Here is a 24,311-nt window from a genome sequence, read left to right as displayed (position 1 = left end):
TTTTCTAATTTTTTCAAAGTAAACGCTTCGGGCCCCGCGGGACACTCAGCTAAGAGCATCGAGGGGGCGCCGAGAGGCAGGGGCTGGGACAGGCGGTGGCTCGCCTCGCGGCGGACCGCCAGCTCGATCCCAAGATCCAACTACGAGCTTTTTAACTGCAGCAACTTTAATATACGCTATTGGAGCTGGAATTACCGCGGCTGCTGGCACCAGACTTGCCCTCCAATGGATCCTCGTTAAAGGATTTAAAGTGTACTCATTCCAATTACAGGGCCTCGAAAGAGTCCTGTATTGTTATTTTTCGTCACTACCTCCCCGGGTCGGGAGTGGGTAATTTGCGCGCCTGCTGCCTTCCTTGGATGTGGTAGCCGTTTCTCAGGCTCCCTCTCCGGAATCGAACCCTGATTCCCCGTCACCCGTGGTCACCATGGTAGGCACGGCAAGTACCATCGAAAGTTGATAGGGCAGACGTTCGAATGGGTCATCGCCGCCACGGGGGGCGTGCGATTGGCCCGAGGTTATCTAGAGTCACCAAAGCGGCTTTTTAAAGGGGTTGTACCCTTTATGGGGCTACATCAGCTTATGTCAAAATGTTACTAGATGGTTTGTCTTATGAAGTCCTAACCCCGAATGATTGGAAATCCATAGCAAGGACATGTCTGGAGCCTGGAGAAAATTTATTATGGCTTGCGGAATTTCATGAATTATGTAAAATTCAAGTCAGATGCAATTTGGAAATAGGAGTTAACACACAATTCACTTTTGAGCACTTAGCTGGTGAAGGTCAATATGGAGAGAATTCGGAACAGATTAATTATACTATGACAATATATGAACAAATTGCTAAGGCTGCAATAAAAGCTTGGGGTGTCCTTCCTGGACAGAAAGATCGTGGAGAGGCTTTCACTAAAATACAGCAAGGTCCCAATGAACCTTTTGCAGATTTTGTGGGACGTTTGCAAACTGCTGTCAAAAGAACTATTGGAGAAAATATAGCTACAGAAAAAATTCAAAGACATGCTCCTTTTCAATATTTAGGATATGAAGTATATCCTAAGGTGCTTACAGTACAAAAACTCTCCTTAAGAACAGAGAAGTTGAACACCTTAAATGACTTTCAAAAATTAATAGGAGATATCCAATGGATGCGTCCAGTGTTAGGCTTAACTACCAATCAACTACAACCACTATATGACATTTTAAGGGGAGACAGTGCTTTAAATTCACCACGCCAGCTTACAAAAGAAGCACAAAAGGCTTTGAGAGAAGTTGAACTGGCTTTATCCAATGTGGTTGAAAGAGTCACTCAAAAACCCTTGGAAATATCAGTTTTTGCTACAAAAGAGGCACCCACAGCAGTCCTTCACCAAGGAGACAGAGTGATTGAGTGGGTGAACCTCCCAGCACAACCAGAACAAAGCCTTACACCTTACCCAGTGCTTGTGGCTAGGATTTTATTAAAGGCTATTAAGAGAGTAACACAATTATCTGGGATAAGTCCTGAAAAATATACACATTCTATACTAACGCACAGATTAATGTATGCTGTGAGACCATCCCAGAATGGCAAATTTTATTGGCCACCGCTCCAAATTTTGCACATGGATCTCCATTAAAGATTACCCGGCTACTACATAATTGGCGATGGATTTTTGAAGAAAAGGTTTCTAAGGTTCCTCTTAAAGGACCAACAATCTTTACAGATGCCTCCAAAGAAAATATTTGTGCCATATACTCTCATGATTTAACCATAAAGAGAGTAATCAGGACTCCTTTTCAATCCACTCAACAGAATGAATTATTTGCTATCATGCTAGCTCTCACTTATTACCCAGGAGACGTAAATATAATTACTGATTCAGCCTATTCAGTAGGTGTAGTACAAAGAATTGCCACAGCCCAAATAAAATTTGCAGCCTCCAATATTTATCAGCTCTTTAAGGAACTTCAAGAGCAAGTGAGAAAACATCCAGGCAAGATTTATATCTTGCATGTCCACTCACATAGTGGACTTCCAGGTCCCATTTTTGATGGAAATTCAAAGGCAGATAGCCTTCTAACCATGTTAGCCAGTAGTCCTTTATTTCAGGAAGCACAAGAATCTCATTCTAAATATCATCAGGCTGCTCGAGCTTTACGTTTACAATTTGGAATCACAAGAGAGGAAGCTAGGAGCATAGTAAAAAGCTGTACAGCTTGTCTTCCTTTCCACGCTCCTACACTCCCTCCAGGGAAGAATCCTCGTGGTTTGAGACCCAATGAAATCTGGCAAATGGATGTGACCCATTATAAATCTTTTGGTCGTCTATCTTTTATTCATGTTGTGGTAGACACCTTTTCAGGATTCACATTTGCAATGCCAGCAGCAAAAGAGACAGCCCGAGTGGTCACTGAATTCCTTATACAGGCTTTTGCAATTATGGGTGTGCCACAAGCAATAAAAACAGACAATGGACCTGCATATATGTCCAAACATTTTACACACTTTTGTGCACAGTATAAGATTTTACATACCACGGGCATACCCTTTAATCCTCAAGGGCAGGCAATAGTAGAGAGAAGAAACAGAGATATTAAGACACTCCTCCAAAAACAAAAGAAAGGGGGAGCCACAGGTAGCCCTAGGGAACTTCTAAATTTAGTTCTCTATACCATTAATTTTCTAATTTTTGACAAAGATGCACTGGCTCCAGCAGACAGGTTTTATAACCCACCAGAAGGGCAGTGTCCAGTGAGAGCATCTCCACTGTCCTTAGATAATCGCCAGGTGATGTGGAGAGATCCAGAAAGTGGTGAATGGAAGGGACCAGATAGGTTAACTGCCTGGGGGAGAGGGTTTGCTTGTATTTCTTCAGCAGGAGAAGGAATCAGATGGGTGCCAACGAGTCATATTCGCCTTGTCCATCAGAGAGAGACAGAAAAAGAGAAAGACCTCAAAATAAAGGAGAAGATCTAAGAAACATCTGACACTGAAAGAGCATGGATAATAAGAAGACTGTTAAAGAACTTTAAAACCAGCAGGAATCATTGGACTTCCTCACACAAGATGAGACTAATGGACAATGGACTTATGGACATTTATAAATTTTCAATTATGTTATATACTTCTAGCATGTGTTATGTTACTATGTTACTATATGCTTATGTAATTTATGTAATTATCTGTAATACTTCCCATATTGATGGATTTATGTTTCAAGGTCATGACTGTCCTATGTTCTAAATCAAAAGAAAGGGGGAGATGTTAGGATTATTAAGTGAGAACTCAGGTTTTCTGGACAATTACAAGGTGAGAACTCAGGTTGACTTGATAGAGGGGGCAAGCTCATTGGCTGGGGTGGTTCTTCCCAGAAGCCCTTGCATTATCCCACGCCCATTCTCTGGGAGAATAAAAGAGAGGACTCTCAGAGAAAGAGGAGGACTCTGAATTGCATCAGGCTTGACGGGGCTCTCTGCAGGAAGGGAAGTCACTTCTTTGGACAAGAGTTAACAGCAACTGCCTGGAGACAACGGTTCATTACAGGAAGAAGAATCTGTCGGAGAGATTTGAGTAGAAGACATAGCAGATCTCTTCCCAGAGAGCGATCCAGCAGCTTCTGGAGACTACAGCTCGTTACAATGTGTGATTCATTGATTAATTGAATTTCCTGATTTTTTACTAAGAGATAATTTTTTTGCTTGATAGACAACTTGACCAATGGCCTTTGTCTTCCTCTTTTTCCTCAGGCATTGAGAACAGGAGGCTGTCCTTCCACAGCAAGGAAGCTGTTTCTGAAAAAAGGCCACCACCCACTTGCATTTTCTTTCCCTAGGTCTTCTGAGACTTTAAAAATTAAAACTATGCAGGTGGCAGCGGCACTATCTCTCTCATGTATGGATCTGGGGTATAGTCACTTTTCTCAATAAAACCATGGAGATTCTCTACAACCACTGCTTTCTTTTTAAGGTATTTAGAAGCCATCCCTTTAAATATGTGACCTAGAATTTTGCTAGTAGTAGTCAATCAAGATTATTAGTCTATTAAAATAGAGATATATTATCATTGCCATTTTTCAGACAAAGAAATGGGCTTAATGAGGTTGTGGTTTACTAAGAAATGTTCAACTAGGAAATGTAAGTGGAACTTAAAATCCAGTCATCTTCATTTCTAATTCAAAGCTTTACACAAACATTCCACTATTTCAGCATGGAGTTTGACATTTGTGAATTTGTAACAGGTGACCTCATGAAGTTCTCTATGATGTCTTCAAACTATACCATTATTATTTTTGTTGTTCAGTCATTTCCACCATATCCAACTCTTTGACAGATATATTGGCCGGGTCCTTCTGTCTTAAAGTCAAGTCTTCTATGCATTGTGCCACTTTAAATGCCCTATGATTTTTCTAACTCTCTTCTTATCCCATACAGCCATGGTCAGGAACAAAGAATAAACATGCTTACCAAAAAAACTTGAAAATTCTTCATATCACTACCTGATACACTTAAATCCCTTGTTCCCAATCACTCAGACTTTGATGTTGGAATTTTAATATTACAAAAGCAGTTATTCCTTTCTAATCCACAATGGAATTGTTAGCTGTGGTGGAATAATAAAAAAAAAAAATCCCTACCCCCAAACCATTAACATATTATATACCTGAAATAGGAGGACGATACCTAAAGTCATGTCTGTATCATGAATAAGGGCTAAGACAGTGGAAGGAGATAAGAGGTAGGTTGTGTGTGCTTTTAAATGTCCTCACATTTGTTGTCCTCTTCCTACTCTATTAGGAGAGGAAAATATTATACAATTGTTGGCTCGACTCCAAATCTCTTTCAGATCACCTTGGCCTGTATAGTTTTCTTGTTTTCCCTTATCTCCAATGCCATCCCTCTTAGTTCAGTAGTGATACTGGAATGAATGAACCAAACGTCATTGAACAGTTAAAAAAAGTATCTTTTTCCTAATACTTCAAGGATGTACAAGGGTACAGTGGAATTTCACTTCTATGGATGTGACTGCCCCCTTTCCATATGGAAAACCATCTGGGCAGCAGGACAGAACATAGGGAAGGTTATAACTCCCACAATTTTCACAAATCTGCCTTTGAAAATTCTTTGTTTCTAACCTTTGACCACTTACATATCTGGGAATAGCACTTAAGTGCATAAAACATACACAAAGCCCATCTTCATAAATATACATTATGTACACACACACACACAGAAAACTTTCTAAGTCTATAATTGCAAGGTCATGCATTGAAAGAAGGAATTTCAATCTAAGAGCATCTTTTATAAAAGAAATCACAGATCTGCTAAAAAAAATCATCTTTTTTATTAGACTTTTTATCAGAAATATTCGATGCAAATATTGCCCTAATTAATAGTCTCTTTTCTTATAACTGAATTTTATTTGGGCAAAAGCTTTTTAAATTTCATATGATTTCATATGATTCTATTTTAGTAATCTCTGCTCCTCATTTAGTTAAGAATAGTTTCCTTATGGCAACTTGCAGTAGATATGGAGCACCAGCCCAGGAGTCAGGAGGACCTGAGTTCAGATAATCCACAGAAACTTAACACTTCCAATCTGTGTGAACCTGGGCAAGTTAGTTAACCCCAACTGCCTCAAAACAAACAAAAACAACAAAAAAGATGTTTTCTGATTCAGAGTTGTGAGATACCTCTCTTCATTCCCCTTCACTTTTTTAATATGACTTTTCATATTTAAGTCAAACATCAAGGTGAAAATTATTGCATTATATGGAAAAACAGGCAAGTCTGAGTGTCTTTATTTTTGTTTTTTTCTAAATTGCTTTCTACTGGCTATAGCCAAGATGGCAGAGAGAAGCCAGGACATTGTCTGAGCTCTCCCCAGCTTCCCACAGAATCAACTTTAGATCAAGCATCTGAACAGATTTTGGAGTGACAGGATCCACAAAAAAAATTGGAGTGTAATAATTTTCCAGGTTAAGGTTTCTTGGAAAAACTTCAAGAAAGGTCTTTCCCAATTGGGCAGGAGGGAACATAGTCAAGTGCAGACTCAAGTGTCGAGAGGCCCAGCATGAAGAGGCCTGTTGCAGAGAATCTAGCATTAAGCTCTAAGCCAGAATAAAACAATGTTGGCTACCTTGTCTTTGTTCAGAAGACTAGTGGATAAGCAGGCCAACTATTAGAACACCAACACAATCATTGTATATAAATTATGAGCCCCTGAACTGAAGCAAAACTAGTGAGACATGGCCAGGCAACCCAAAGTCCTAGCATGACAGAAAGACACTGTCCACCTGCAAAAGGAACTTGGACAATCTATCCTGTGCCCTAGGAGTACACTTCAACTTTTTAAAATGAACAAAAAAGCATAAACAATGCTGACCATAATAAACTACTATGAAAAGGCTAAACTTACCACCAATAAAAAGAAAATTAAAGCAATAATTAAGAGCTATTTTATCCAAGTGTATGCCAATAAGTCTGATAATTTAAGTGAAATAGGTGAATACTTACAAAATAGAAATTGCCCAGATTAAAAGTAGAGGAAGTAAGATGTTTAAACAGTCATATTTCAGGAAAAGAAATTAAACAATTAATGAACACCCTAAATAATCTTCAGGGCCAGATGGATTTACAGTGAATTCTACAGAATATTTAAAGAACAATTAATTTCGCTACTACATAAAATATGTGGAAAAATAGGAGAAGGAATCTTACTAAATTCCTTTGATGACACAGATATGGTGCTGATACCTAAACCATGAAGCACTGTTAAGATTCTTACAAGGTACTCAAATAGTGGAATTGATAGAGATAATAATTATCTAATTTAACATGGTTCAGTATGATTGATTTAATCCTACAAGGAGATGTTATGGGACAGAACTTGAAACAAGATACTAAGTGGAATTGAGGAGACAGTGGTTAAATCTAATTTAGCACTGATTTAATCCTACAACAAATAATGGTTTCCTAGTGATGTAATGATTGGAGTATACTCAATGTTCAGCACATAAGCAAGAAGCTCTCAGGGCCAAAGGGGATTCTGGGAGATTGAGAATCCAGGATTCAGTTGAGCAGAACTGAGGAAGACAGAGAAGTGGTGGCAGGCTGTCCTGTGGAGAACACTGAAACCAAGATCTGGAAGGTCTCCAGAAAAGCTAGCCGAGCCCCAAGTAAAGGAAAGAGAAAATAAAGGATTTGGACTTTAACTCCTGGCTACATTTGAGGTGATTATTACTATGAACTAAAATGAAGGCTGCCTCCAGAAGTCCCCCAAGAAATCTGCTCCCAGAGAACAATATACTTTAGAGAAGAACATTACAAAGGACCAAAACAGAGAAAGAAAATTAGAGACCACTTTCCCCAATGAATATTGATGCAAACATCTTAAGCTGAAAATTAGCAAAGAGATTACAGCAACTTTTCAAGTGCATAATACATTCTGACCAAGTTAGAGTGATACCAGGAATGCAGGGTTGCTCTAAGATCTGGAAAACTTTTATCATAATTGACCATATCAAACATAAATCATATGATGATCTCAATAGATGCAGAAATAAGCATTTTACAAAACCCAATCCCCATTCCTAAGAAAAATGCTAGAAAACATAGGAATAAATGGAGATTTCCTTAAAATGATAAGTAGCACCTTTCTAAAACCATTAGCAAACATTATAGGTAATGGGAATAAATTAAAAGCATTCCCAATAAGATCAAGGGTAAATTATCACCCCTATTATTAAATATTGCAGATGATAGGATGAGTTTGAATTCTACAGAATTCACTGAAAAGGAACTGAAACAACTAAAACCTTTAACAAAGTTACAATGTATAAATCTACATAAATTTTGGCAAGAGATAGATAGAGAAATCTCATTTAAAATAACAGTTGACAATATAAAATATTTGGAAGTCTACATGCCAAGATAAAGCCAGGAACTATATGAACACAATCACAAAAATATTTTTATACAAAGAAATTTAGATCTAAACAATTGGTAATATCAATTATTCTTGGGTAGATTAAACTAATATAATAAAAATATCAATTCTACCTAAATAAATCTTCTTGTTAAGTACTATATCAAGAAACTGACAAAAATTACTTTATAGAGCTTGAAAAAGTAATAACAAAATTCATCTGGAAGAGGAAAAGGTCAAGAATATCAATGGAATTAATAGAAAAAATGCAAAGGAAGGTAGCCTAGCCATGCCAGAAGAAAAAACAGTACAAAACAGTAGTCATCAAAACCATTTGGTACTGCTTAAGAAGTAGAGTGGTGAATCAGTGGAATAGATTAGATACACAAGACACAGGTCAATGGCTATAATCTTTAGGCTTTGGAGTTTGAAACCAAAAAACTCTTGCTTCTGGGATAATAATTCATTATTTGACAAAAAAAAAAAAAAATTGCAGAAAAAACTGGAAAATAGGATGGCAGGAAATAGGTCTTTATCACCATAAAGAAGATCAGATTGAAATGGGTTCACGATTTAGACATAAAGGGTGATATTACAGGCAAATCAGGAGAGTGAGGGAGAATCTACCTGTCAGATCTATAAAGAAGGAAAGAACTTACAGCCAAAGAAGAACTAGAACAGTATGATATGCAATATGGATATTTCTGATTACATACAATTAAAAGATTTTCCTTTTTTATCTCTCTAAATTATGGTCTTTTTTTATTTTTTTAACTAGAGCTTTTAATTTTCAAAGTACCTACCTACTTGGACAGTTTTCAACATCCACCTTTACAAAACCTTGGGTTATAATTTTTTACCCTCCCTTATCCCCACCCTTCCACTAGAGAGCAAGTGATCCCATAGATGTTAACCATGTTAATTCTTCTATGCATATTTCCATACATATCATGCTGCACAAGAAAAATCAGATCAAAAAGGGAAAAAATAAGAAAGAAAACAAATTGAAATCAAACAATAACAAAAAGAGTGAACATGCGATGTTGTGGTGCCCATTCAGTTCCCATTGTTCTCTCTCTGGGTACAAATGGCTTTCTCAATCACAGGAACATTGAAACATGCCTGAATCATCTCATTTTTGACAAGAGCCATGTCTATCAGAAAGGATCATCATATAATTTTGCTGTTTCTGAGTATAGTGGTCTCCTGATTTTGCTCATTTCACTTAGCACCAGTTCATATAATTCTCCCCAGGCCTCTGAAATCTGCTGAACATTTCCTACAGAACAAAAATATTCCATAATATTCACAAGCCATACTTTATTCAGCCATTCTGCAATTAATGGGCATCCACTCAATTTTCAGTTTCTTGTCACTACAAAAAAAAAAAAAAAAAAAACTACCACAACCATTTTTGCACATGTGGGTCGCTCTCCATTCTTTATGATCTCTCTAGGATACAAAAGCCCAATAGAAACACTGTTGGATCAAAGGGTATGCACAGTTTGATAGCTCTTTGGGCATAGTTCCAAATTGCTCTCCAGAATGGTTCAAGCAGTTCATAACTCCAACAATGTATTAGTGTCCCAGTTTTCCCACATCACCTCCAACAATTGTTATCTTTTCCTGTCATCTAAGCCAATCTGAGAGGTATGTAGGTGAAACTCAGAATTGTCTTAAATTTGCATAATTTCTCTGATCAATAATGATTAGAGCATTTTTATATGACTAGAAATGATTTTAATTTCATCATCTGAAAATTTTCTGTTCATATCCTTTGACCATTTATCATTTGCAGAATGATTTGAATTCTTATTAAGTCAATTTTCTAAATATTTTAGAAATGAGGCATTTATCAGAACCCATTTATGTAAAATTTCTTTCCCAATTTATTGCTTCCCTTCTAATCTTGTCTGCATTGGTTTTGTTTGCACAAAATGTTTTTAACTTCAATATAATCAAAATTATTTATTTTATATAATAATAATGTACTTGAGTTCTTTTGCCACAAATTCCTTCCTTCTCCACATATCTGAAAGGTAAACTAACTTTTGTTCTTATTTGTTTATTATATCACTCTTTATGTCTAAATCATGAACCCATTTTGATCATTTCTTGTTTGGGGGTTAGGTGTGAGTCATTGCCTAATTTCTGCCATACCAATTTCCAATTTTGTCAGCAATTTTTGTCAATTAGTGAATTTTTATACCAAAAGCTGGAGTCTTTGGTTTTTATACTAGGTAATTAGTCATTTTTTCCCTGTTAACCTAATCTATTCAGTTTATCAGTGGATAAACTACTCTATTTCTTAGCCAGTACCAAATAGTTTTGATGAGTGATGCTTGATGATATAATTTTAGGTCTGGTACAGCTAGTCCATCTTCATTTGTATTTTTTTTTTCATTAATTCATTTGAAATTCTTGAGTTTTTGTTCTTACAGATGAATTTTATTATTTTTGTAGCTCTGTAATTTCTTGTGAATTTGATTGAGATATCACTGAATAACTAGGTTAATTTAAGTAATATTGTCATCTCTATTATATTTGTTCAGTGTATCCATGAGCACTTAATATTTTTTGTCAAGAGATTAGATCTGACTTTGTGTTGAAAGTGTTTTATAATTGTGTTCATAAAGTTCCTGACTTTGCCTTGACTAGTAGATTCCCAAATATTTTACATAATCTACATTTATTTTAAAAGAAGTTTCTCTTTGTATCTCCTACTGCTGGACTTTGTTGATAATATAAAAATCTCTGTTGATAATATAAAAATTTCTGATTATGTATATGGATTTTATTTTGTATCCTTTAACTTTGCTAAAGTTGTGCATTTTTTCTGGTACTTTTGAGTTGATTCTCTAGGATTATCCAAGTATACCATTAAATCATCTGCAAAGAATGATAATTTGGTTTCCTCATTGCCTATTCTAATTCCTTTAATGTCTTTTTTTTTCTCTCATTACCTAAGCTAACTTTTTTTTTTTATTGAACCTTTTTTTTATTTACAAAGCATAGTCATGGATCAATTTTCCAACATTGATCCTTGCATAACCTTGTGTTGCAAATTTTCCCCTTCTTTCCCCCATCCCCTCTCCTCCCCTCCCCTATCTAGCAGGTAGTTCAATACATGTTAAATATGTTGCAGTACATGTTAGATCCAATATGTGCATACATATTTAGACAGTTATCTGGTTGTTCCAGAAAAATCAGATCAAGAAGGAAGAAAAATAAAAAGTGAGAAAAAATGCAAGCAAATAATGACAAAGAGACTGAGAATGTTATGTTGTGTTCCACCCTCTGATACGATGGTTCTCTCTATGGGTGTAGATGGCTCTCTTCATCACTACACAAATGGAACTAGTTTGAACCATCTCAATGTTGAAGAGAGCCATGTCCATCAGAATTGATCATCATATAGTCTTGTTGTTGCCCTGTATAATGATCTCCTGGTTCTGTTCATTTCACTTAGCATCACGTCATGAAGGTCTCTCCAAGCCTCTCTAAAATCATCCTGCTGGTCATTTCTTACAAAACAATAGATTCCATAACATTCATATACCATAATTTACTTGACCATTCTCCAATTGATGGGCATCCACTCAGTTTCCAGATTCTTACCACTACAAAGAGAGCTGCCACAAACATTTTTGCATATGTGAGTCCCTTTCCCTCTTTTAAGATCTCTTTGACATATAATCCCAGTAGAAACACTGCTGGATCAAAGAGTATGCAAAGTTTGATAACTTTTTGAGCATAGTTATAAACTGCTCTCCAGAATGGTTGGATACATTCACAGTTCCACCAACAATGTAACAATGTCCCAGTTTTCCCACATGCCCTCCATTATCTTTTCTTTTCATCTTAGCCAATCTGACAGGTGTGTAGTGGTATCTCAGAGTTATCTTAATTTGCATTTCCCTGATCAATAGTGATTTGGAGCACCTTTTCATGTGACTACAAATAGTTTCAATTTTTTCATCTGAAAATTGTTCATATCCTTTAACCATTTATTAATTGGAGAATGAATTGAATTATTGTAAATTTGAATCAATTCTCTCTATATTTTAGAAATGAGGCCTTTATCAGATCTTTGGATGTAAAAATGTTTTCCCAGTTTATTGCTTCCCTTCTAATCTTGTGTGCATTAGTTTTGTTTGTACAAAAACTTTTTAACTTAATATAATCAAATTTATCTATTTTATGATCAATAATGATCTCTAGTTATTCTTTGATCACAAATTCCTTCCTCTTCCACAAATCTGAGAGGTAAACTATCCTATCTTCTTCTAATTTGTTTATAGTATCATTCTTTATGTCTAGATCATGAACCCATTTTGACCTTATCTTGGTTTATGGGTTTAGGTGTGGGTTTATGCCTAGTTTCTGCCATACTAGTTTCCAATTTTCCCAGCAATTTTTGTCAAATAATGAATTCTTATCCCAAAAAGTGGAGTCTTTGGGTTTGTCAATTACTAGATTGCTATAGTCATTGGCTATTTTAGTCTGTGAAGCTAACCTATTCCACTGATCCATTTCTCCATTTCTTAGCTAGTACCAAATTATTTTGCTAACTGCTGCTTTTACAATATAGTTTTAGATCTGGTACAGCTAGGTCACATTCATTTGTTTTTCTCTTCATTAATTCCCTTGAAACTCTTGACCTTTTGTGCTTCCAGATTAATTTTGTTGCTATTTTTTCTTAGTCAGTAAAATAGTTTTTTGGGAGTTTGATTGGTATAGCACTAAATAAATAGATTAGTTTAGGGAGTATTGTCTTTATTATATTTGCTTGACCTATCCATGAGCTATTGATATTTTTCCAATTGCTTAGATCTGACTTTATGTGGAAAGTGTTTTGTAGTTTTGCTTATATAGTTTGTGACTTTCCCTTGGCAAATAAATTTCCAAATATTTTATATTATCAACAATTACTTCAACTGCAATTTCTCTTTGTATCGTTTGCTATTAGATTTTGTTTGTGATATATAAGAATGCTGATGATTTATGTGGATTTATTTTGTATGCTGCAACATTGCTAAAATTGTGGATTATTTTTAATAGAATTTTAGTTGAATCTCTGGGGTTCCCCAAGTATACCATCATATCATCTGCAGAGTGATAATTTGGTTTCCTCATTACCTCCTCTAATTTTTTTAATCTTTTTTTTTTTTTATTCTCTTATTGCCAAGGCTAGCATTTCTAATAAAAGTATTGAATAGTAATGGTGATAGTGGGCAACCCTGTTTCATACTTGATATTATTGGGAATGATTCCAGTTTATCTTCATTACATCTAATGCTTACTGGTGGCTTTAAATATATTCTATAAATCATATTAAGGAAAACTCCATTTATTCCTATACTATATAAGTTTTTTAATAGGAATGAGTACTGGATTTTGTCATATGTTTCTCTTTATCTATTTAGATAATCATATGATTTTTGTTAGTTTGGTTATGGTATATCAATTATGCTAATAGTTTTCCTGATATTGAACCAGCCCTGCCTTCCTAGTATAAATTTTATTTGATCATGGTGTATTATCCTGGTGATAACTTGCAGTAATCTCTTTGCTAATATTTCATTTAAGATTTTTGTATCAATATTCATTAGGAAAATTGGTCTATGATATTCTTTCTCTGTTTTGACCCTACCTGGTTTAGGTGTCAATACCATGTCTGTTTCAAGAAGAGAATTTGGTAGTATTCCGTCTTTTCCTATTATTTCAAATAGTTTCCATAATATTGGAATTATTTGTTCTTTTAAATGTTTGATAAAATTCATAAGTAAATTCATCTGGCACCAGAGATTTTTCTTAGAAAGTTGACTAATATCTTGTTTAATTTATTTTTCTAAAATAAGACAATGTAAGTATTATGTCCTCCTCAGTTAATCTAAGCAATCTATATTTTTGTCAATATTCACCCATTTCACTTAGATTATCACATTTATTGGCATACAGTTGGGCAAAATAGTTCCTAATTATTGCTCCAATTTTCTCTTCATTGTTGGAAAGTTCACCAATTGATTTCATTTTTGATACTAACAATTTGATCATCTTCCTTTTTTTAATTAAATTAACTAAAGATTTACTTATTTTTCCAGCATTTTTCATAAATCCAACTCTTGGTTTTATTAATTCAATAGATTTTTTTACTTTTAATTTTTTTCAATCTGTCCTTTTACTTTAAGAATTTCAATTTAGGTATTGGAGATTTTTAAGTTGTTCTTTTTCTAGCCTTTTTAGTTGTGTGCCCAATTCACTGATCTTCTCTTTCTCTATTTTGTACAAGTAAGTATCTAGAGATATAAAGTTTCCCCTAATAACTGTTTTGTCTACATCCCACAACTTTTGTCATTCCCTTTCTTGAAATTATTGTGTCTGTGATTTGTTGTTTTACCCACTCAGATTAATTAGATATTATTCTGAGAGAGAAAAGAATTTCTTTGCTCTACAAGGTGATGCATATATGTATAATATTACTTCATTATCTATGGTACTCTTTAGCAAGATAGCTTCCTTCCTTAGCTCTTTTAATTAGATCTATTTTTACTTTTGCTTGATCTGAGATCATGAACGCTAACTCTGTTTTTGTTACTTCATCTGAAGGATGACAGGTTCTGCTCCAGCCTTTTATCATTACTCTGTATTACTTTGTTTTAAATGTATTTCTTTTTAACAACATATTGTAGGATTTTGTCTTTTAACCGTTCTGCTATCTGCTTTTTTTATGGGAGAGTTCATCCCACTCACATTCACATTCACAGTTAAAATTACTAATTTTGTATTTCCTGCCATCTTATTTCCCCATTATGCTTTTCTCTTTTCTTTCCCCTTTCCCTCATCCCTCCCCATTATTATGCTTCTGACCATCACCTCCCTTTACAGCCCCTCTTCCTTTCTTTCTTATACCTTTTCCCTATTACTTCTGTTTTCCCTTCTATTAGACTCCCCCTTTCCTTTCTCCTCCTATTTCCTTATAGGGTGAGAAAAGTTTTTCAGTCAAGTCAAATATAGTTGATATTTTCTCTTTGCTCCAAATCTGATGAGATTAAGATTCACACAAAGTTCATCCCTCTCTCTTCTTTCTCTCAATTATAACAATAAATTACATGCCTCTTCATGAGATGTAATTTTCCTCATTTTACTTCCATTTTCCTTTTCTTTCAGTACAATCTCTTTTCCACTTCTATGTTTTTTTTTATATTATCACAACAAAATCAAATTATACCTGCACCTCTAAGTATATCTATAACAAACATAATTCTCAAGAGTTCTTTTCTTTTTACCTTTTTATGCTTTTGAGTTCTGTTTGGAGATCAAATTTCCTGTTCAGTTCTGATCATTTTATAGAGGAAATAAATGAAATTCACCTGTATTATTAAAGGTCCATCTTCTCCAATGAAAGAGAATGTTCAGTTTCCCTGGATAGTCAATTTTCATCTTCAATCTAAGGTCCTTTGCCTTTCAGAATATCAGTTTTCAGGCCCTCTGATCCTTTAAGGAGGAAGCTGCTGGGTCCTGGGTAATTCTGATTGTGGCTCCTCAATATTTGAATTATTTCTTTCTGGTGACTTGCAATATTTTCTCCTTGATCTGATAATTCTGAAATTAAGCTATGATAATCCTTGGAATTTTCATTTTTGGGTCTCTTTCAGGAGGTAATTGGTGAATTCTTTCTTTTTTTATTAATTTTTTTTCAAAACATATGCGTGGACAATTCTTCCACATGAGCCCTTGCAAAACCTTGTGTTCCAATTTCCCCTCCCTTCACCCAGGCCCTCCCCTAGATGGCAAGTAGTCCAATATATGTTAAATATGGTAAAAATATATGTTAAATGTATTGGTCGACCTGCCATCTGTGGGGAGGGGAAGGAGGGGAAAAATTGGAAAAAAAAGAAAGTTGTCAATGTTATAAAATTACCCATGCAAATATCTGATAAATAAAAATTATTATTATTTTTTAAAAATTAATTTAAAATATATATATGTATATATATATGTTAACTCTAATGTATACATATATATTTATACAATTACTGTGATGCAAGAGAAAAATCAAGTCAAATCAGTAAAAAAAAAAAGAAGCAAAATAAAATGAAAGCAAGCACCAACAAAAAGAGTGAAAATATTATGTTATGAACCACACCCCCAATCCCCACAGTCCTCTCTCTGGGTGTATATGGATCTCTTCATCACTGAACAATTCGAATTGGTTTGAGTCATTTTATTGCTGAGGAGAGTCACATACATCAGAAATGATCATCATATAATCTTGTTGTTGCCATGTATAATAAACTTTTGCTTCTGCTCATTTTACTCAGCATCAGTTCATATAGGTCTCTTCAGGCCTCTCTGAAATCATCCTGCCGGTAGTTTCTTACAGAATAATAATATTCCATGATATTCATATACCATAATTTACTCAGCTATTCTCCAATTGATGGGCATCCATTCAGTTTCCAGTGGTGAATTCTTTCAATGGCTATTTTACCATCTGGGTTGATGACATTAGGGTAGTTTTCCTTGATGATTTCCTGAAAGATGATGTTTTAAGTTCTTTTTTATCATGGTTTTCAAGAAGTCTAATAATCCTTAGATTGTCTCTCCTCTATTTTTCAGCTCATTTTTTTTTTTTTTTTTTTACTGATTCTTGATGTCTCATTTATTAAATTCTAATTTTTGGTAAATTATTTTCTTCAGTTACCTTTTTAAGGTCCTTTTGTATTTGCCAACTGAATTTTTAAATGAATTATTTTATTTAATTGATTTGTTTTTATTTCATAAATTCTGTTTTTCAGAGTTGTTTTCTTTTCCATTTTGTCACATCTATTTTGTAAGTAGTTATATGCTTTTTCCATTTCACTAAATCTATTTTGTAAGTAATGTTCTTCAGATAATTTCTGTGTTTCCTTTTCCAAATTCTCCCACAATATTCTCATTTTCTTTCCCCATTTTTCTTCTCTCTTTTAAAATCCCTTTTGAATTCTTTCTTCCAAAAGAGCCTTGTGAGATGGGAATTAGCTCATATCATCCTTTGGAGCTTCTTCTTCTGGAGATGATCTGCTTTCAGTGTCCTTAGGGTTTGAGGTCTGTTCTTACCTTTCTCTGTAAAACCTATCTATGGTCAGATTTCTTTTTGCTTTTTTGTTTATTATTTGAAAATATTGAGGCCTGCTTTTAGGGCAAAGGGGAGATTGAGATTGTCCAAGCTTCCTCTACAGAGGATAGTGGCACACTGGGTTGGTACTGACTAACTGCCAGTGCTGGGTGGGCATAGCAAGGTCCTGTGTTATTCTGGGGATCAGAGGCTCCCTATTTGACTTTTGTATTTGTGCTGTATGTCTGACAGCAAATATGCTGATCTCCTGGCTTGCAAGCAGGACAGAGTAGCCAACAAAGCTATAAATTCCTCCCATTATATTCCCCAGTGCACAGATCCACACTGTTCTGGATCTCTGCACTGTACCTGTGCACAGCTACCTCCCTCCATGCCCAATTAAAACAGAACTTTTCTGAAGTTCTTCCAAAGTATCTTCCGCTGGAAATTTGTTACACTCTAAATATTTGTGTGTTCAGACACTCCAAAACCAGTTTAGAGACTTGATTTGGTGTTGATTTGAGGGACATCAGGGAGAGCTGAGATAAAGACATGTCTCCTCTTCATCATCTTAGCCAATTAAAAGATTTTTCACAAACAAAAGCAATGTAGCCTAGATTGAGAACTGAGCAGAAATATGTGCTATAAATTTTATAGCTGGTGTTTCTGATAAAAATCTCATTTCTAAAATATATAAGGAAATAACTCAAATTTATAAGAATACAAACCATCACTCAAGTGATAAATTGTCAAAAACTATGTACAATTTTCAGATGAAAAAAGTAAAGCCATTTTTAGCAAATGGTTGTTGATTGAAGACATGAAATTTAAGGTAACTCACATATGATAAATGTTGAAAGGGATGTGGGAAAACCTTGGTATTAATGCATTTTTGGTAGAGTTGTGAAATAATCCAAGCATTCTGCAGGGCAGTTTGGAACTATGTCCAAAGGTCTATAAACCTGTGCATTCTCTTTAACCAAGAAATCTAGCTGCTTTAGGTTTGTATCCCAAAGAAATAATAAAAAAGAAAAAAGAACCCATATGTGCAAAAAGATTTGTAGCAAATCTTTTTGTAGTGACAAGGAACTAAAAATTCAATTGATTCCCATCAAATGAGGAATGGTTAAATAAGTTATGGTATATGAAGATAATAGTTTATTTTTGCTAAGAAATGAGCAGGCTGATTTCAGAATATCCTGAAAAGACTTACATGAAATGATGCTGAATGAAGTGAATCAAACCCAGTTAACATTGTACAAAGTTAACAAAAATATTATGGGATGATCAATTGTGATGAACAAGGCTCTTCTCAATTTATGTAGTGATTCAAAGCAATTCCAGCAGTCTCGGTAAAGATGGTTAACATTTAGAGAGAGAACTATAGAGACTGAATGTGTATTGAAGCATAGTATTTTCATCTTTTGTTTGCTTGTTTTTTTTTCTTTCTCCAGTTATTTTTTTCCCTTGCGGTTGAATTATTTTTCAACACACAACACACAAACATGGAAATATGTTTAAAAGAATTACACATATTTAAGCTACATCAGATTGCTTACTGTCTTGGGAAGGGAGATAGAGAAAATGAAATAAAAAGCCTTACAAAAATGCATGTTGAAAACTATATGTATTTGGAAACTAAAATAGAAATAAATTGTTTTCTATTTCTTCAATCAATCCTTATTTAAATAGGTTATCCTTTCCCTAATATTTGTTTATTCTGAATAATTATAAATAATGTTTTGAGGATTATTATGCTACAATGAAATTTGAGGTCTAGGAATATTGTTTTATTCCTATTTTTTATTAAATTAAAAATATATATTTTTCAAATTAAAAATATATATTCTTTTAAAATTTTGAGTTTCAAAGTCTCTCCCTCCCTCTATCCTTTCCCCTACCTACTAAAAGGTGCACAATATATACATTGTTAAAGTGAAATCATGAAAATATTATTAACCACATTTCCCCCCCAAAGCTAAAACAAAATAGAGAAAAAAGGAAAAAAAATATACTTCAGTTTGTCTAATAATTCATCAGTTCTCCCTTTGGAAGTGGATAACATTTTGTCAACATGAGTTCTTTGAAATTATCTAAGATCATTGTATTGATCAAATACATTGTCATTACAATGCTGCTGTTACTATGCACAGCAATATTGTGTTCACAGTACAATACTTAACTCCCAATTCTCCACACTTTTAACTTTACATCCATTTAAACAGGTTTGCTATAAATTTCTTGCTTTTAGTTTTTTTTTTTTTCCCCTTCTGAGCACCCCTTTCATTTCACACAGTCCATTTGTACTCCATTACAATTATATATCATTACTTGTTCAGTTGATCCTCTGTTGAAAAGCATCTCCTCAATTTCCATTTCTTTACTATGACAAAAGAACTGTTACAAATATTTTTGTATGTATAAATTTTGGATCTCGGGATTGTAGTTTTGAGTAGTTCCAAATTATTCTACAGAATGGTTGGACCAGTTCATTATTTCACCTCCAATTCACGGATGCATCTATTTTTCCCTCATTTCTGACTGGTTTTGTTTTTGTTTTTCTCCAATCTGTAGTGGTTCAGAAGATATTTTTAGTATGATGACTAGAGATAGCTTTGATCTCTCTTCTTTTATATCATTTGGTGATTTATTAAGTGGGAAATGGCTCATTTATGTTTTATGACTCAGTTCTATATTCAACATGTATTTGAGAAATGAGGTCTTTGAGAAACTTGCTGTACTAAAAATACTACTACATTGTTTTTAGGTTTTTTTTTTTTTTAAGCAAAATATAGTTTCCCTATTCTTTCTTTTAATTAGGTCTATATTTTTGTTTTGTCTAAGATCATGATTGCTATTGCTACCCGTTTTTTTGGATTTTTAAATGAAGCATATTAGATTTTGCTCCAGTGTTTTTACCTATTTTTTTATTTTAAATCTCTTCTAAAGAACATTATTATTTTTATTTTATGAGATCAACAAATTCACTTTCAAAGTTATCATTACTGTGTTTTCCTCCATCCCATTTTTTCTCTTTTATCTTCTCAAAAGTTTATTTTGCTAATAAGCTCTGACTTTCCTAAGTTCTTCTTCCTTTTTCACCTCTAGTCCTGTTTTGCTTATTCCTTTTACCTTCTAATTCTTTATTGGAAAAGTTATGCTTTCGTACACAGTTTAGTTTGTAAATATATTCTTCCTTCTATGACCCGTATTAAGAGTGAGGTTCATGCAATGCCCTCTTGCTCCCCTCCATTTTCCCTTCCATTGTAAAAGTTCTTAAATGCATTTTTTATTTGTAATTTTTCCCATTATACTTCTCCCTTCCCCCTTCTTATAGTGCAGTCCTCTTTCATATCCCTCCATTTTTGGGGGGGAGATCATTCCAGCATAAATCAACTCATATTCATATTCTATTTCCTAATATTGAAAAAACTTTGAGGAATTCATGTATCATCTTCCCATATGGTAATGTAAATCAGAGACTCTTTATGAGTATTCTTTCATATTTACCATTTTATATTTATCTTGAATCTTCTGTTTGAATGTCAAGTTTTATATTGGGCTTTGCTCTTTTCATTAGGAATGAAAGTCCTCAATTTTTACTAAATATCTATTTCCCCCCAAAGGATAATAGTCCATTTTGTGGGTAGATTATTCTTGGCTATAAATCCAATTTTTTTGTTCTCCCCTTTGGAATTTGATTATAGTATTTCTAGAGGTTTTCATTTTGGGAATCCTTTTGGGAATTTATATTTCATTTTTGCTCTCTGGATCTAAGAGATCAGGGCATTAAATAGTCCAATAAATTCAGATTGTGCTACTCCTCAATCAATGTGAATTTCTAATTAAATATTCTTTACCTTTAATTTAGTCAATTAATTCTTTGTTAAAAAAAGAAAATATAAGTTCTCCTTCAACAGTCAATTTAATAGAGAAACAAGACCCAGCTTTAGCATATGCATCCTTATAAAAACCAAAGACATTTTCATAAGAATGTCTGTGATTTCCAGTTTTCATCCAAAATGATGCACTGAAAAATTCACACTATGGAATCAATTTTAATGTACAATAACAAATTGAAAGGTTACTTTTAATATATAAAATTTGAATATTTATCTACATTAAAAGAAAACAAAACAAGCTAAAAAAAATCTAATAGTCTGAGCAATTTTTATTCTTTTCCAGTGTAAGGTGAAGTTTAATTTGCTTGATAAAACCCACATGTGTCTTGAACAATTGTGTAAATGGTCAACCAAACCAAAGCAGGTCTGTAATCTGTATGTGTCTGGACTTAACAAAGCAGGCTAAAGATGAGTCAGGAATCAAACAGTTTAATTTATCAGTGAAGGAAAATGCTCACAAGAGAAGTCCTACTGAGAAAGGGGGCTTAGGGCAGGGTATTTAAAAAAACAAAACAAAACACTAAAGGCAGGGCAATAGTCAATTTTAGGTCTTGAGCAAAAAATTCCCCTGGCAGGCCCACGAGTACTCTGGGGATAATAGAGGCATTCTGGGGTCCTATGGAAATAGCCTCCAAGTCACTTGCAGTGTTGAACTTTGTAATTGTCTCCAGTCTTAAGGGACATTGAGAGTTGTGATCAGACAGCAGGAGTAGAGAACCAGTTACATGAGGAGAACAGGAGTGCAGCACCTGATTTGGTTCCCATTTGCAGTTACAAGGAAGGGGATTGTTCAATTAAGAGATCTGTTTAATCAATTTCTGCTACGACTCAGCTCAGATCAGGATCTTCTGGGAAACAGGGAAATCATAAGTCTCAGTGCCGGGGCTTTTGCTGTGGCTGACATCCAGAGGGGATGTGCAAAGGATTGTTGGTATGCCAAGCTTGGAGCACAGCCTGCTTGCTAGGCCTTAGCCATGGTAAACAGTGTCTCTTAATAACTTGACAAATAGAACAAGACATTGCAAAATATGCATACGTATATATTTTGTGGTAAAACAATGAAATTCTTTGCCTATCAATTCCAATCAGCTGACTTTCTAAATTTTAGTTTTGTAATAGCAAGAAAATAATGAAGTCATATTGATTTCACAAATCACAGCTCCTCAGACAGGGAGCTTTAGGCAGTTCTGGCCATTTTAGCCTCATTGTAAACATTCTCTGTGCCTTTTTCCTTATTCCATCCATTTTCACAAGGTGATGCTCTTCAGTCCTGTTTGCCCTCCCGCCACTGGCTTGAGACTTCATTCCAGGTCACGTAGAGGAAGAATGCAAGGACCACGTGAACAGCAACAACCGCAACAATTGCAGCATAAAAATTGCTGTCTCGGTTGGGCATCCCCAAAGTACCTTCAAACACATAAGACTTAGAAGAAAAATATAACCCAATGGGCAAGGTGATCATTAGAGTGGTAAAAACCAGAAGCGTCTTCAAAGTGGATGTTATTGAGTCTTCATTTCTCAGCTCAGACGGTTGCACCTTTCTCTTCTCGTTCCCTTCCATCTTGGCCAGTACTGAAGAGAGGAGGGGAAGTGAGGCGGTGACGGTTATGGTAACTAAGGACAACTGCTCATGCTCTGGCAGGCTCCACCCACTGGAGGTGGGGGAGGAGCTAAGTTTGGGGAGAAGCCAAGTGAAATCCTCCAGAGGGCGCCAGTCAGCTGGCTCCTGGAGCCTGCAAGCGCTGCACACCCTGTCTCTCAATCAAGCTAAAAGTTCATTCTTGAACCAAGGTATGTTCATATCACTTTAGAGTCTTTCCTTTTATTGTAATATCACATTATGTTATTCCTTATGTATGTATCATAGGAATACTCATGAAAAAAAACAATTTTTAAAAACATGAAACTTAATACATGTAAGGTGTCTGATTTAAGTGGAAAAAACATAATCATGAAGATATTTCTACAGAGAACAGCAAATATGCATCTTGTAAACAAAATGTCTGAAAGATTGACAAAATTTTTCTTTTGGCTGGATTTCATTTTGCTATGCAAAAAGTGCCTATCTCATTACATGTCATCAATTTCTTTGCTTGCTATCCTGTTGTCAATTGCAAAAACAATGTCGGAACTGTAATTTATATTTCATTCTTCATTCTAACCACAGATGTATTTATGTTCTTTTAGATAAGCTGAAAACACCCAAATAGTATCTTTATTTTTCAGCTGTTTGCAAAATAAAATGGACTTTTTTTCCTAGTGTGCTCAGAATATTAATAGATCTATAGATATCTCTCCAAAAAATAAATCACAACACTTACAATATTACTTATATTATTATGCTTTTCCCAATATATCATTCCCATAAGCATCTCTTCCGTTATTTTTATATAGACTGATTTACTATCTTTGGAATTCCAACTAGGTCACTTGATTGTAATGACTAGGCTCTTTACTCAATGAAATATTTCTAGGAAAACAAAACAAAACAAAACAAAAAGAAAAACAGCCCTTTACCCTTTTAAATAGAGACAAGGTAGAGAAATAAGCAAGGTGAAATATATCTCATTCCCCTGTAGCAGAGGTCTCTAAATTTTATGTAGCAGTGTGGCCACCCCATTTAACAAAATAAATTCTGTGTTCCAAATGCATACATGCACACAGATGTGTATCCTTCCAATTCAAGTGGGATTCCAATTGCAATGTTCTTTCTAAAAGCTCAGTTACCATTATGTAAAAGTCCATATCTTTTTTTTTTAACTTTTATAAATCCTAACTTTTTATTTTATTTTAATAGTTTTTATTTACCACATATACCCATGGGTAAATTTTACAACATTGACAATTGTCAAAGCTTTTGTTCTACTTTTCCTCCTTCCTCCCCCCCCCCAGATGGCAGGTTGACCAATATATGTTAAATATGATAGAGTATAAATTAAATACAATATATGTATACATGAGCAAACAGTTGTTTTGCTGTACAAAAAGAATAGGAAAAAGTCCATATCTTTTCTAAAGAACAACCACAGCTGAGAACTAGCCTAGAAATTGCTGATTAAGTGGGAATATACCACATAATGTAGGCTTAGAAATCTAAGAAGTTTCAATAATTCAGATTATCTTCATATAGATCCATCCTGTAAAACATAAGGTCCTCTATTTGTAAAAAAATTATAGAGAGAAATACAGGCAAAATATTTCAAAATGGATTCAAAATAATTGGGGGATCAGTAGTCTTCATGTAGAAGCTGATGCTTTCTTTTTAAAGGAAAATAGGATTCTAAATGTTTTATATTACATATCTAATAAATTTCACTTTTAAGAGGTTCACAGCAAATGCTAAATATTTTTTCCTTTGCATTTATTAATCTACTTACTTTCCCAGCTTGAAAAGAATCTTATGGGA

This window comes from Sminthopsis crassicaudata, chromosome 1 (assembly GCF_048593235.1).
Source record: "Sminthopsis crassicaudata isolate SCR6 chromosome 1, ASM4859323v1, whole genome shotgun sequence".
Taxonomy (NCBI): Eukaryota; Metazoa; Chordata; class Mammalia; order Dasyuromorphia; family Dasyuridae; genus Sminthopsis; species Sminthopsis crassicaudata.
The sequence above is the reverse complement of the archived record's forward strand: the minus strand, read 5'-3'. Positions refer to the sequence as shown.